This window comes from Caretta caretta, chromosome 2, assembly GCF_965140235.1.
Source record: "Caretta caretta isolate rCarCar2 chromosome 2, rCarCar1.hap1, whole genome shotgun sequence".
NCBI classification, from domain to species: domain Eukaryota; kingdom Metazoa; phylum Chordata; order Testudines; family Cheloniidae; genus Caretta; species Caretta caretta.
Window position 1 is genome coordinate 187,330,549 of NC_134207.1, and position 13,196 is coordinate 187,343,744.

At 44.4% G+C, this 13,196-nt stretch overlaps 1 protein-coding gene across 9 annotated transcripts in view; it reads left to right on the forward strand.

The window, feature by feature from the left end:
* Nucleotides 1–1,950: 1,950 nt before the first annotated feature.
* The window catches only part of MYRIP (myosin VIIA and Rab interacting protein), a 359,689-nt gene continuing 348,443 nt past the window's right edge, over nucleotides 1,951–13,196 (forward strand). For 6 of the 9 annotated variants that reach the window (XR_007355036.2, XR_007355039.2, XR_007355040.2 and 3 more), the window contains exon 1: nucleotides 2,081–2,620. The gene's annotated coding sequence lies outside the window, so the exon portion shown is untranslated. The other 3 variants (XR_012667170.1, XR_007355038.2, XR_007355037.2) reach the window with 3 other exon arrangements.

The following is a 13,196-nucleotide window of genomic DNA, read 5'->3' on the forward strand; positions in this document are numbered from 1 at the left end:
CACAGGGACCATTTTTCCCCCCTATTGTAGAGGCACCCAGAGGCTCTGTCCTGAATCCACAAAGGGCCTTAAGCTTTGTGATGTGGAATGTTGCAACACCTATCTCTTAGGCACCTAGGAAATCACAAAAACACCACTACAATCTGCAAAGCATGAGTCCGCTACCAAGGCTCCCTATACAATGAATGGGGAGGGATAGGTGTCTACGAATGGGAGCCACACAAGCCAACATGCTACACAGGGAGCTGCCTTAGCTAGCCAATGGGAAATGCTGAGGAGAGGGGTGTGTGCCTGAAGGAGGCATCTGTGTCTGCTTGTGATCCATAAAAAGGAATCCTCTCCTGGAGTCAAACAGCTTAGAAGCCTAAGTTGTTTTTGTGAGAATGAGTTAGGTGCCTGCCTCATTCCACACAACAGACAGGGGAAGAGCTGCTGCCTCCTTTATAACTTTTAGCCCAGGGAGTAGAGCACTTCACTGGGGTGTGGGAGACTAGGACTGAAGTATCCTCTCTTTGATGGGTACAAGGGATTTGAACAGGGCTCTCCCACATTTCTCAGGAGCATGTACTAATCACTGAGCTATGCGATATTCTGCTGTAGGGCTCCCTCAGTGTCTGCAGTTGAAGCTGTTGCACTCTGGAAAAATAGTGAGAGTGATCAGAGCAAGAGGGACCGCACCCTGGGTCTCCCATCTCGGTACCGTAACCACCAGGCTACAATCTTATTCTCTCTGTCTGGCTCAATGACTATTTAAGTGTTTATCCACGTGGAACTGCTTCAACATGAGAGAGAGGAAATCCCACATCAGAATATTACATAGTCCAGCGGTTAGAGCACGTGACTGAAAGATGGGTGACCCCCTGTTCAAATCCGTTTTCTTTCTGAGGGGGGAATTGAATGTGAGTGTCCCAAAACCCAGGTAAGTGCTGTAATCACTGGGCTGAAGTTATTAGATGGGCAGCAGCACCACCACCTCCTCCTCTGGCTGGTTTTGAATGGGACCCTATCCAATCGGAAGCCTCTGAACCCACCTACTCGATCAGGCCCAGTGTGCCTGAACGTAGATGCTAGTGTTGGGGGTGCTGCTGAACCCCTGACTTGAAGTGGTTGACGTCCTATTCAGGGTTCACAGTTCAAGGGTTCTCAGCACCCTGACTGTACAAATTGTTCCAGCACCACTGGGCCTGTGTTCCCCCAGTTTGCTTAACTATGAGACAAGTGTCCAGGTACCTGGAGGGAGGCATGCTTAGAGGCAGAAATTTACATGCTTAGGGAACCTTTCCTGCAGAAACTTAGGCACTGAGTAAATGATGTTGCCTCCATGGTTAGGCACCAGTTGAGCAGGAGTTCTGTTGCTTAAAACTGGAATTTAGGTGCCTAAGTACCTTGGTAGATTTGGGCCTCCTATGCTTTTCCTAGTGCCTGTGTTTCCTGGGTTTGGTCTCTAACACATGCCAATTTTCACCTCCCCCAGCTCTTCCCTTCTGGTCAGGTGGGACTCCCACCTGACCAGAATTCATAATCTTAGTTTTGATCTAATCTTTGTATCAGCTCCCTTTGCTCCCTCCATGCATTTCTAGTGTGGACATCCCATTCCCCTCTCCATTATATTCTGCAATAAGTGGGGCGGGAGAGTGACTTGGCAATCTTGACTGCAACTTTAAAATAGTGTGGCAACTAGATTTTCCCCTTGCCTCTGGCGTGTGGGCAAGGCTGTGTGAATTGGCAGCACGCGTGAGCCCTGTCCCCTGGGGCGCACTATGCACCACGCACCTCCTTCCCTGTGATGACTGCAATTGCATCCTCTCCCCCCGCCCTCCTTGCGCGCTGCAATGCATGTGCCACGGTTTAGATGACGCGCGCGCCAGCCCCGGGCTCGCGTGGTTCAAGCGCGCGCTGTACACTCCTCCTCTCCCCCCGCTCTTGGGAGAGGCGGCCAGGTCCGCGCGCGCGCCCTGGCGTAGTTCCTCATTTGCTCCCCCCCTCCCTTCCCGAGCAGGGGCCAGGGCTCTGCGCTGATTGGCTGGCTGGGCTCGGCCAGGTGTCGGGCTCGGCGGCGAGGAGAGGCAGGGTAGGGCGAGGCGCGCGGAGCGGGGGGGATGGCAGGAGCCGACTGCAGCCGCAGCGCCTTGCACTGCAATCGCAGCCTGTAGGCGCTTCCTGTAGGGAGCGGCTCCAGCGGGGAGCCCAGCGCTGCCCCTTTCCCCGGGCGCTCCCCAGGCGGGAGCAAGCGGCGCCCTGCTGCCCTGTGCTCTTCCCTTCTGGGATGCTGGCTGGAGCTGGGGGCACGCCGACCGGCCTCAGCCAGGAGTTCCCTGCGGCGTGCGGGGGATAGGAGTAGCCGGGGCAGCGTTGGAGAGCAGCCCAACAGCAGTAGCGAAGGGTGGGTTTTATTGCATGACAGTCCTGGGTCTGATTGCTTCTTAAACCAAAACAGCGGGACAGCCTCCCCCCCCCCCCAATCCTTACTGCTCTACAGTGCATCCAGAGGGGGAAGGCACTGAAGGACTTGTTGACCCAGCAGGATCAGCTGTAGCGGGAGTCGGTGTATTTTTGCTGGCGCTTGTGAGAATTGATCAGTGAAGTTACTGCCCTGCTTCCATCTTGCGTTATTCTGAGTGTGAGTACTGACAATTGTCCATCTCTTTCCCTGCAAGCCCTCCTGCTTGCCTGTGTACGTAATGCAGGGAGAGAGGAGATGTGTCTTGTGTCGGGATTGGTATTTGGATGCAATTGCTCACTTGGAAACTGCTGAATGTGGCTTGCATGGAAGCAGCTCCTCCGGTTCCAAATTTGGTGCTGGACTGATGTACAGTAGTTTCACTAACTAATGTGACACCCGGGTAGGGTGTCTAGAGGAGAAGGGGTGGGATGATTGGGGGGGGGAATATGTGTGACATAATCCTCTGCCTGTATTCTCCCAATTCTTGCATCTGTCTCTTCCGCTTACCTTGAGAGTGGCAATCCTGTTCAGTGTGGAATTTGCTCTTTTTAACTTTCCTTTTAAAATAGACATTGCAGGTGAGTCCTATATCTAGTGACACCAAATTGGGTTGACGATAGAGGAGGATGTAGGCTGAGATGTCACCCCCTAGGACAGAGAAGGAGAAACTGAGAAAGAAGGGATGATAGCAAAGCATAAAAAGGGAAGGGAGACTGGATTCTTCTAAGGATCTGAACTTATTTTGCACTTCTACTAAAGGTCAAAACCAGACTCAAGCCATCCTCATTCATTTACACAGCTATGCATTATTTGTAGCTATTATTTTTCTGTGGTTCTTGGGTCTTTCTTCTTTGTATGAGCTACATGATGTTTATATGTGTATTATAATGACCTATGATATGGAAATAGAGAGGAAATACTACCCAAGACATTGTGTAAAGGGAGGGACATATTTCCCAAATGAAATTTACAACAGCAAAGCAGTTAGATCCTGCTGTCTTTCCCACCTTATAAAAACAACATTAACTGGTTGAACAGATCACCTCTCTTCAGTGATTTAATTTTACGTTAAAATGTTAAGATTTATTTAGTTTGATTACAGGCCAGATGTCCGAATAGCTTGGCAGTCTTTTTAGTGATATCGTTATTCAAACACTGTCATTGTAGTTATTAACAGTAAATAGAATATTTTACTTTTGATGAACTAACTTCTCTGAGGTCATTCAGGATTGTACTGTAAGATGTGTAGCACACTCTCACTGCGTCCTTTTTGCCAGTACACCACATAGCACCATTTTTTTTTACAGCCGAAGAGCACACACATTCCTAGTATCAAGGTCAGTATATTGTGACTACTGGGGAAAATACCATATGGCTTAGGTTAACTTGCCTTGGAGAATGCAATTTAGTAGTATTGAGTTTGTTTTGTGTTTTTGTTTTAGATTAATGTAACCAAGTAAGAACTATGAAGCAAAATATCTTAGTGTGGGTGCCTCATTAAGAATATTCTCATGGATGTAAACAGTGCTTAGAGACTTACATGGAGAGATACGTGGGTTTGTTTTTCTTTTAATCCCCTCCTCCTTGTTTTGAAAGTGTGGATAGGTGTCATCTTGACTGTTCTGGAGCCTAGAATCTTTTACTACTAGCACATCTGTAATATGGGGACTGGTAATAAAGGTCTCCTTTACTTTCCTGGCAATATGTCTCAACCCTATTCTAGAAGAACTGTCTATAAGTGATAGGATAGTTCAGTTTCCATATTCACACAAATCTTTGTAGTTGAGACCTTTTAAAAGGCACACAGAACTAGGCCCTGAGAGCATTAATGTGCAATGCATACATTATAAGGTATGCTTGAAAAAAAAATAGCTGTTTCTGGGGACAGGTGCACAAGAACTGCTTTGTGTTCCTAGGAAGTCATTTTTTAAAACTGTCTTTTTATACCAACTAATGTTCCTGATGAGCTATTTCTGTCATAATTTGCAGTGCATGGAAGTAGAACAGGACCACAGTCTAGAACATGCCAAAATGAGGATAACTAATAATGGTTTCAATTCCCTTGCAGCCCAGACTTCCCATGCCCATGAAACTACTGTTAGAAATAAAAGTGAAGTCCTAGGAAGTGAATAATAGTTAAGTCCCAGGTAGACTACAAAGAGCTACAAAAGGATCTCTCGAAAACTGGGTGACTGGGCAACAAAATGGCAGATGAAATTCAATGTTGATAAATGCAAAGTAATGCACATTAGAAAACATAACCCCAACTATACATATAAAATGATGGGCTCTAAATTAGCTGTTACCACTCAAGAAAGAGATCTTGGAGTCATTGTGACTAGTTCTCTGAAACCATTCACTCAATGTGCAGCAGCAGTCAAAAAAGCAAACAGAATGTTGGATACCATTATGAAAGGGATAGATAATAAGACAGAAAATATCACATTGCCTCTCTCTAAATCCATGGTATGCCCAGATCTTGAATATTGCGTGCAGATGTGGTCGCCCCATCTCAAAGAAGATATATTGGAATTGGAAAAGGTTCAGAAAAGGGCAACAAAAATGATTGAGGGTATGGAACGGTTTCTGTATGAGGGGATATTAATAAGACTGGGACTTTTCAGCTTGGAAAAGAGACGACTACGGGGATATATGATAGAGGTCTATAAAATCATGACTGATGTGGAGAAAGTAAATATGGAAGTGTTATTTACTCCCTCTCATAACACAAGAACTAGGGGTCACCAAATGAAATTAATAGGCAGCAGGTTTAAAACAAAAGGCAGTATTTTTTTTTTTTTTTTTTTTTGCACCACGCACAGTCAACCTGTGGAGCTCCTTGCCAGAGGATGTTGTGAAGGCCAAGACTATAACAGGGTTCAAAAAAGAACTAGATAAATTCATGGAGGTTAGGTCGATCAATGGCTATTAGCCAGAATGGGCAGGAATGGCATCCTTCTGTTTGCCAGAAGCTGGGAATGGGCGACAGGGGATGGATCACTTGACGATTACCTGTTCTGTTCATTCCCTCTCAGGCACCTGGCATTGACCACTGTCAAAAGACAGGATACTGGGCTAGATGAACCTTTGGTCTGACCCGGTATGGCTGTTATGAATTTTACCAAGTGCTTTGAAAAATTATTCTTAGACAAGACTTTATCACATCTGAATTAGAAGAAAAACTTAGTTTAATGTGCTCAAATCAGGGAAGCCAGATAATTTCCATCCCAGAATACTGAGAGAGCTGACACCTGAAATTGGTAGTCCAGTGTGACACTATGCCCCATATTCTTCATAGAGATATTGTGATATGAATATGGTGTGACTAAGATGTGTTTTGTGCATGTGAGGTATCATTGGAAAGGTTCTGGTTTGTTGAATGTGATTATCCTATTTGTATGCATGTATCATTTTTGTATCTAAATTTAGGAATATTGACTATGTATCAATTACAAAAGTGTTTGCATCTGGGGAACACCCACTAGACAAAATGCAATCAGTCTGGCTGTTCAGGTGGGGACAAGTCAATGAACCATTAGGGAGGACAATAGGTCTTTGAAGATGCTAATTTCCCACCTTCCTGGGAAGCTTCATAGGGCCTTTGACTCATGACTGCTTTGACACTGCAGGGTCGCATGAACATGGCACCTGGTACTGGACTCCATCTTGGACTACTAGTATTTTTCCACCAATGGGCGGGTGGGTATCAAACTGGGAAACAAAGGATTCTCTCCATATGTAATCCTGTTTAAGGCAGGGAAGTTAATCAGGGTTCATTCTTCCCTGAATCCCCACCCAGGATGACTGCTGGAAACATCTAAGAAACAAAGACAAGCAGCAGGGGGCAGGGGTGGGAACGGGACTGAGCCTAGGCTGGAAAAGGTATCTGGGCTGTGAAAGAAATACCCAGAGTTTTAAGTTGCAAGCAAGAGCAGCTTGTCTTCAAGAACCTCTGCAATCTGCCTAAAGAAACATTTAGGGTGAGAAATTACCACTTGTAGCCGGTTTCTTTAGTGTATTAAGCTTAGTTTGCATGTTTGTTTTATTTGCTCAGTAATCTGCTTTGATCTGTTTGCTATCCCTTATAATCACTTAAAAGCTATTTTGTCTAGTTAATAAACTTGTTTTGTTTTCTCTAAAACCAGTTTGTGGATTTCGTAAACGGGAGGGAGAAAGCTGTGAATATTTTCCTCCGCATTGAGGGAGGAGACGAATTTCATTTAGCTTATGCTGTATAATTCCCTGTGCAGCGCAGTACAATACCATTTTGGGTTTACACGCCAGAGGAGGTATGCACTTGAGTACTAGGCAATTCCCATGCAGAACTGATCTCAGTGTCTGTGTCTTTCTGCAGCTGGGTGTGTCCCTACTTGTGTGTATGTGCTGGAAGGATCTTGAGGGCCTGGCTCAGCAAGGCAGTGTAAGGGAGCCCAGACTGGTGAAACAGGGGGGTTCATTGGTACCCCAGTACATCAGGTGGCACCCCGGAATGTGGGGGACAGTTAGGTAACCTGTCACATCAGGTTGTAAGGATTTTAAAATAAATTTTGTCTATTTAGGGGTAGTATTTTAGGATTGGAGAATAGCTAATGTACCTGTATTTAAGATAGGTCTGTAATTGCCAGGGTCACTTTTTCCCCTGTTGTTTTGACTTCAGTAGTATGTAAGATTTTAGAACAAATTATGAAAGAAAAAAATAATTAAATTCATAGAGGTAAAGGGGAAGTAAGGCAACATGGGCTTACCAAAGGTAGATCATGCCAGACTAATCTGATTTCTATCTTTGAGAAAACAACTGATTTTTTAATATAAGGGAAGTGCAGTAGATCTAATTTATTTGAACTTCAGTAATGCATTTGACACAGTACCACAAGGGAAATTATTAGTTAAACTAGGTAAGATGGGGATCACTGTCAGCAGATAAGGAATTGGCTAAAGGGGAAAAAAGCAACAGGTTCTGCTGAAAGGTGAATTATCACATTGGAGGGAGGTTACTAGGTGAGTTCCTCAAGGATTGGTTCTGAGGTCAATCTTAGCCAATATTTGTATTAATGACCCTGGCACAAAAAGCGGGAGTGTGCTAATGAAATTTTCTGAGGATACAAAGTTGGGAGTCATCTTGAATACAGAGGAAGATTGGAGTATTAGACAGGAACATCTGGATGACCTTGAAGACTAGAGTGACAGAAATGGGATGAAATGCAATAGTATAAAGTGCAAGGCATGCACGTAGGGTATAATAAGAATTTCTTCTGCAGGCTGGGGGCTTATCAGTTGGAAGCGACAGATGAGAGACCTGGGGGTGTGAGTCGATCACAGGGTGACTGTCAACCACCAATGTGATGTACCTGTGAAAAAGACAAATGCAATCCTACAATGTGTCAGGTGAGGCACTTCCAGAAGATAGAGAAGTATTAATGACATTGTACAAGGGACTGCTAAGACTGTACAATTCTGGTCACTCATGTTCAAGAAAGAGGAATTTAAATTGGAACAGGTGCAGACAAGAGCTGCTAGGATGCTCAGGGGAATGGAGGGCCTGTCTTATCAGAAGAACTTGGCTTGTTTAGTCTTGCAAAAAGAAGACTGATTGTTCTATAAATATGTGGGGGGGGGGGTAAATACCAGGGAGACCTAAGAGCTATTTAAGGTAAAGGACAACATTGACAAAAGAACAAATGGATATAAACTAGTCATGAACAAATTCAGGCTGGAAATTAGAAGAAAGTTTCTAACCATCAGAGGAGTGAGGTTCTGGAATAGCCTCCCAGTAGGAGTTGTGAGGGCAAACAATTTACTTAGTGTGAAGGGAGAGCAGGATAACTTTGAGTGGGATTGTACAGGATTGCTTTTGATTGTGGGGGGCAGGGCTCAACAGCTCTGGAGCTTATTTCTGGTTTGTGTCTCACATCCCTAAAAGTTCATGCTTCAGGGTTTCAGCTGGTCACCTGCAGGGATCTGGAAGGGATTCTCCCCACCCCCAGTGTATTCTGGAAGTTTTCTGTTTGTTGTATCTTCTTCCACTGAAGCATCAGGGACAGCCACAGCTGGAGGTTGGACATTGGTCAGGGAGAGCCAGGGCGCTGAGGTGGCATTGAGCATTCTCTAGACTGTTCTCAATGGTAGCAGATGACAGAACGAGGAGTAATGGTCTCAAGTTGCAGTGGGGGAGGTTTAGGTTGGATATTAGGAAAAACTTTTTCACTAAGAGGGTGGTGAAACACTGGAATGCGTTACCTAGGGAGGTGGTAGAATCTCCTTCCTTAGAGGTTTTTAAAGTCAGGCTTGACAAAGCCCTGGCTGGGATGATTTTACTGGGAATTGGTCCTGCTTCGAGCAGGGGGTTGGACTAGATGACCTTCTGGGGTCCCTTCCAACCCTGATATTCTATGATTCTATGATTCTCTCTGCCAGGTGCTTGGCTGACTGGTTCTTCCTCATGTTCTCAGGATCTAACTGATCACCCATATGTGGAGTTGGGAAGGAATTTTCCCACAGCTCAGACTGACAGTGACCTTGGGGGTTTTTCATCCTTTTTAGTGGGTGGAGCGGGTCACTTGCCAGGATTATCAGGGTATGTACCTATTCCCACCTATTCTCTGCCTGGTGGACGTAATAATCTAGTCTTCCGTGGGCTGTAATACTCTGGTCTAATTTTGGTTGTTGGATTTGGTATGCGGGTGTTGGGTGGCCTCTGATATACAGGAGGTCAGACGAGATGATCTGGTGATCGTTTCTGGCATTAGCTCCCACCATCCCGCTGCAAAAAAGTCAAAGCTTGAGTGCCATCTGTACAGGGTCCCATTGTCACCACCCTTGGATCTTGTAAGGGGAACAATGGGCACAAGAAATAGGATGTTTGAAAGAGGCTGTTTCTTTTTTAAAGTGCCTGGCTGATGTTGAGGAAAACCTGTGTGTGCCTAAGACGACGACATTGTTCATAAGCAATTCCTCCATGTGAAAATATGACTCCTGTATTGCTGCCAAGATCTGCAAGGTCTATTGTGATCTGATGAGTAACTGCTGGCTGCACAGTTAAAGCTGCTTTAACGAGCACACCCAATTCCCTTGCTGTTTCAGAAATGTGAAGGGTCAGATTCATACCTCGGACAAATGCACACACTCCCATTGAAACCAGGGGGCAGAATTTCTTCCTTGAAAAGGAGAAAATGTGGATTTAATTTGCTTGAATAGTCTAAATAAGTCCCCCAACCCTTCCTTAAGATACTTTCTCCACCTTCCATTTGAACCCATAGATCCTACCCTTGTTTACCTGGTATATTTCTGTAGATTTTTGATAAGCGTAGCTCAAACACAAGTAAAGGCTGTTGGCTTGTGTGCGCACTGCTAGCAACCTGAAGGTCATTATGTTCAGGCTGCATACTAATTCATCCAAATTTCTTATACTCACAAATTTGGTTTCAAAAGGAGTTCATTGAATACTACGAAGAGGAAGACAGATTGGGCAATTTGAATGAGGGAGAAGTGTACTGCCCCTTTGTTCAAACCATTTGAGAAATTGAGATCCAGAAGAGCAAAATAGAATGTGAGCAGTGTAGAAAAGACAAATGCAGCCGGATTTGCGGTGTGCTTTAACTTCTCATATCCTTCTGTGGGGAGCAACGCACATGCAACACATCCAAAATTTCTCAGAGGGATTATACAGATATAACCGGTGGCTTACTGTAGTTCATTATATGTGGCTGAGATATGATAAAGATCAGTGATTGTGATCTCATGTTTATCTTTACTGAGTTAATTTCACTTTCAGCTGAATAAATTAAGGATTGTATTCTTTGAAGAATGTTTGTTACAATACTTTGATTTGAACTTGGGATAGGAATTGCATCAGTGGGCAGCATCTTAAATATTTGATAGACAACACATTATTTTCAGAGTAAGCTGGTTTAGTGTCCCTATAGTAGCATAGATTAATACATTTTTTTTTTGAGAAGACCACATTAGCGTTTGACAGGTCAAGCTAAAATCAGCAATATATCAATGATAGGTTTTTAGATTTCACAGAGATTATACTGGGAAAGGGAACACATTAGATTTCTGGGCCAGCATCATTTCAGTAGCAAAGATGTGTGTGCGTGTGTTTGTGAGAATATCATGCTAACAAAGGGCTTGGTCTTGCAAATCTTTACTCACAGGAGTAGACTGCAATTTGGTTAAAAGAAATGAGATCTCTTTACCTTCTGTTATTCATAAACTTTACCTACTGCTACTTATTTAAATTATGCTATTATTGGTGTTTGGCATTCTCATTGTTGCAGCCATTACTGTCTCCTGGCAGGCTTCAATATAAAGCATTACCTTGTAAAATTAATTTGGGGTTTTTCATAGAATGTCATATTTCATTTTGAAGCTTTGTCTGTTGAAATGGGAGAGCCAGAACACTGAGCAGTTTGATCTTACAAATGGCACTCTTTTAATGATGTGTTCAATCATCATTGACAGTGTGCCCACAGTGGTCATCCAAGTAGTCTTCCTGTATGGTTCCTTGGTACCAGCAAGGAGGGGAACTATAGCCCACCCTGCTTATTGGAGTTCCAAATTCAAACCCTACAATATAGCAGTAGACTGGATTGCCCTCCCAAGACTACTGTTTCTGCTGCACGACCACCATCTTTCTTATGGAAGATACCAGAGTAAAACAGAGTTCCACAGTTTGGCACAGTCCCAGTTGCTGCATCTGTTCCCATTTAAGGGAGGTCTAGAGCCTTCATAATAGAAAATAAGACACAGTCTCTTCTTGTGCCAGGAGAAATCCCAAACTCAGACCTTCATTCAAATAGGAGTTTTCCCATTGACTTCAATAGGCTTTTGAGCAGGGCTGCAATCTTTTACCTTCATTCTATAGAGAGGCCTTTTCAGGGCCAAAAGAAAATAAAGTCCTCTTTGCTCCAGAGAAGATACCAAACGGGTTTTCTCTCCTCTTTTTTTTCTAGAATGACATCAGCAGCATTTGCAGCCTATTTTCCTCCAAGAAACACCCAAACTTTACTTATAAAACAAAACAGCCAAAAACCCCACCTTGAACCAAACACAGAGCAACAAACACCTCCATATTGTTTTAAAAAATAAATAATAAGAGAACTCTGTGCAATAGCCTTTCTGTTGTCATACTCTGGCAGCTGTTTTCCCTTCTCTTATGAGGCTAACTGAGTCTATCTGCTTCTTGTCTCTGCTTATAGACAAGACCATAGTCTTCCTGGTGTGCAGCACCAGTACTTTTTGACCTGGCCATCGTCTGTGCTCCTGAGGACCCAGATGTGTACTGTATATCCCGTCACAATGACGTCCAAAACTGCAGAGCACAGTGGTCTTTGACCATTTAAATCAGAGAAAATAAAATGAAAAAGAGCCAACTTATTTGGTGCAATCCATCCTAAACTTCTGACATATGGGTGTTCAACATACTACTCAACATTGCTTATAAAGAAGTAACAACTAATATATTCTTAAGCACATTTTGGGGAAGTGCAGTCAACATCAGCCTCATGTGTGGTTGACCCTAAAAAAGGAGAAATGGTGCTCCAGATTCCAGTGGAACTTGGTGAAACTCCTGGAAAGTTGTCTCTACATTTGTATCCCTCTATCATAAGTGTGTTGAAATTTGCATAACTCATCATGGAATCATAGAATCATAGAATATCAGGGTTGGAAGGGACCCCAGAAGGTCATCTAGTCCAACGCCCTGCTCGAAGCAGGACCAATTCCCAGTTAAATCATCCCAGCCAGGGCTTTGTCAAGCCTGACCTTAAAAACCTCTAAGGAAGGAGATTCTACCACCTCCCTAGGTAACACATTCCAGTGTTTCACCACCCTCTTAGTGAAAAAGTTTTTCCTAATATCCAATCTAAACCTCCCCCACTGCAACTTGAGACCATCACTCCTCGTTCTGTCATCTGCTACCATTGAGAACAGTCTAGAGCCGTCCTCTTTGGAACCCCCTTTCAGGTAGTTGAAAGCAGCTATCAAATCCCCCCTCATTCTTCTCTTCTGCAGGCTAAACAATCCCAGCTCCCTCAGCCTCTCCTCATAACTCATGTGTTCCAGACCCCTAATCATTTTTGTTGCCCTTCGCTGGACTCTCTCCAATTTATCCACATCCTTCTTGAAGTGTGGGGCCCAAAACTGGACACAGTACTCCAGATGAGGCCTCACCAATGTCGAATAGAGGGGAACGATCACGTCCCTCGATCTGCTCGCTATGCCCCTACTTATACATCCCAAAATGCCATTGGCCTTCTTGGCAACAAGGGCACACTGCTGACTCATATCCAGCTTCTCGTCCACTGTCACCCCTAGGTCCTTTTCCGCAGAACTGCTGCCTAGCCATTCGGTCCCTAGTCTGTAGCTGTGCATTGGGTTCTTCCGTCCTAAGTGCAGGACCCTGCACTTATCCTTATTGAACCTCATCAGATTTCTTTTGGCCCAATCCTCCAATTTGTCTAGGTCCTTCTGTATCCTATCCCTCCCCTCCAGCGTATCTACCACTCCTCCCAGTTTAGTATCATCCGCAAATTTGCTGAGAGTGCAATCCACACCATCCTCCAGATCATTTATGAAGATATTGAACAAAACCGGCCCCAGGACCGACCCTTGGGGCACTCCACTTGATACCGGCTGCCAACTAGACATGGAGCCATTGATCACTACCCGTTGAGCCCGACAATCTAGCCAGCTTTCTACCCACCTTATAGTGCATTCATCCAGCCCATACTTCCTTAACTTGCTGACAAGA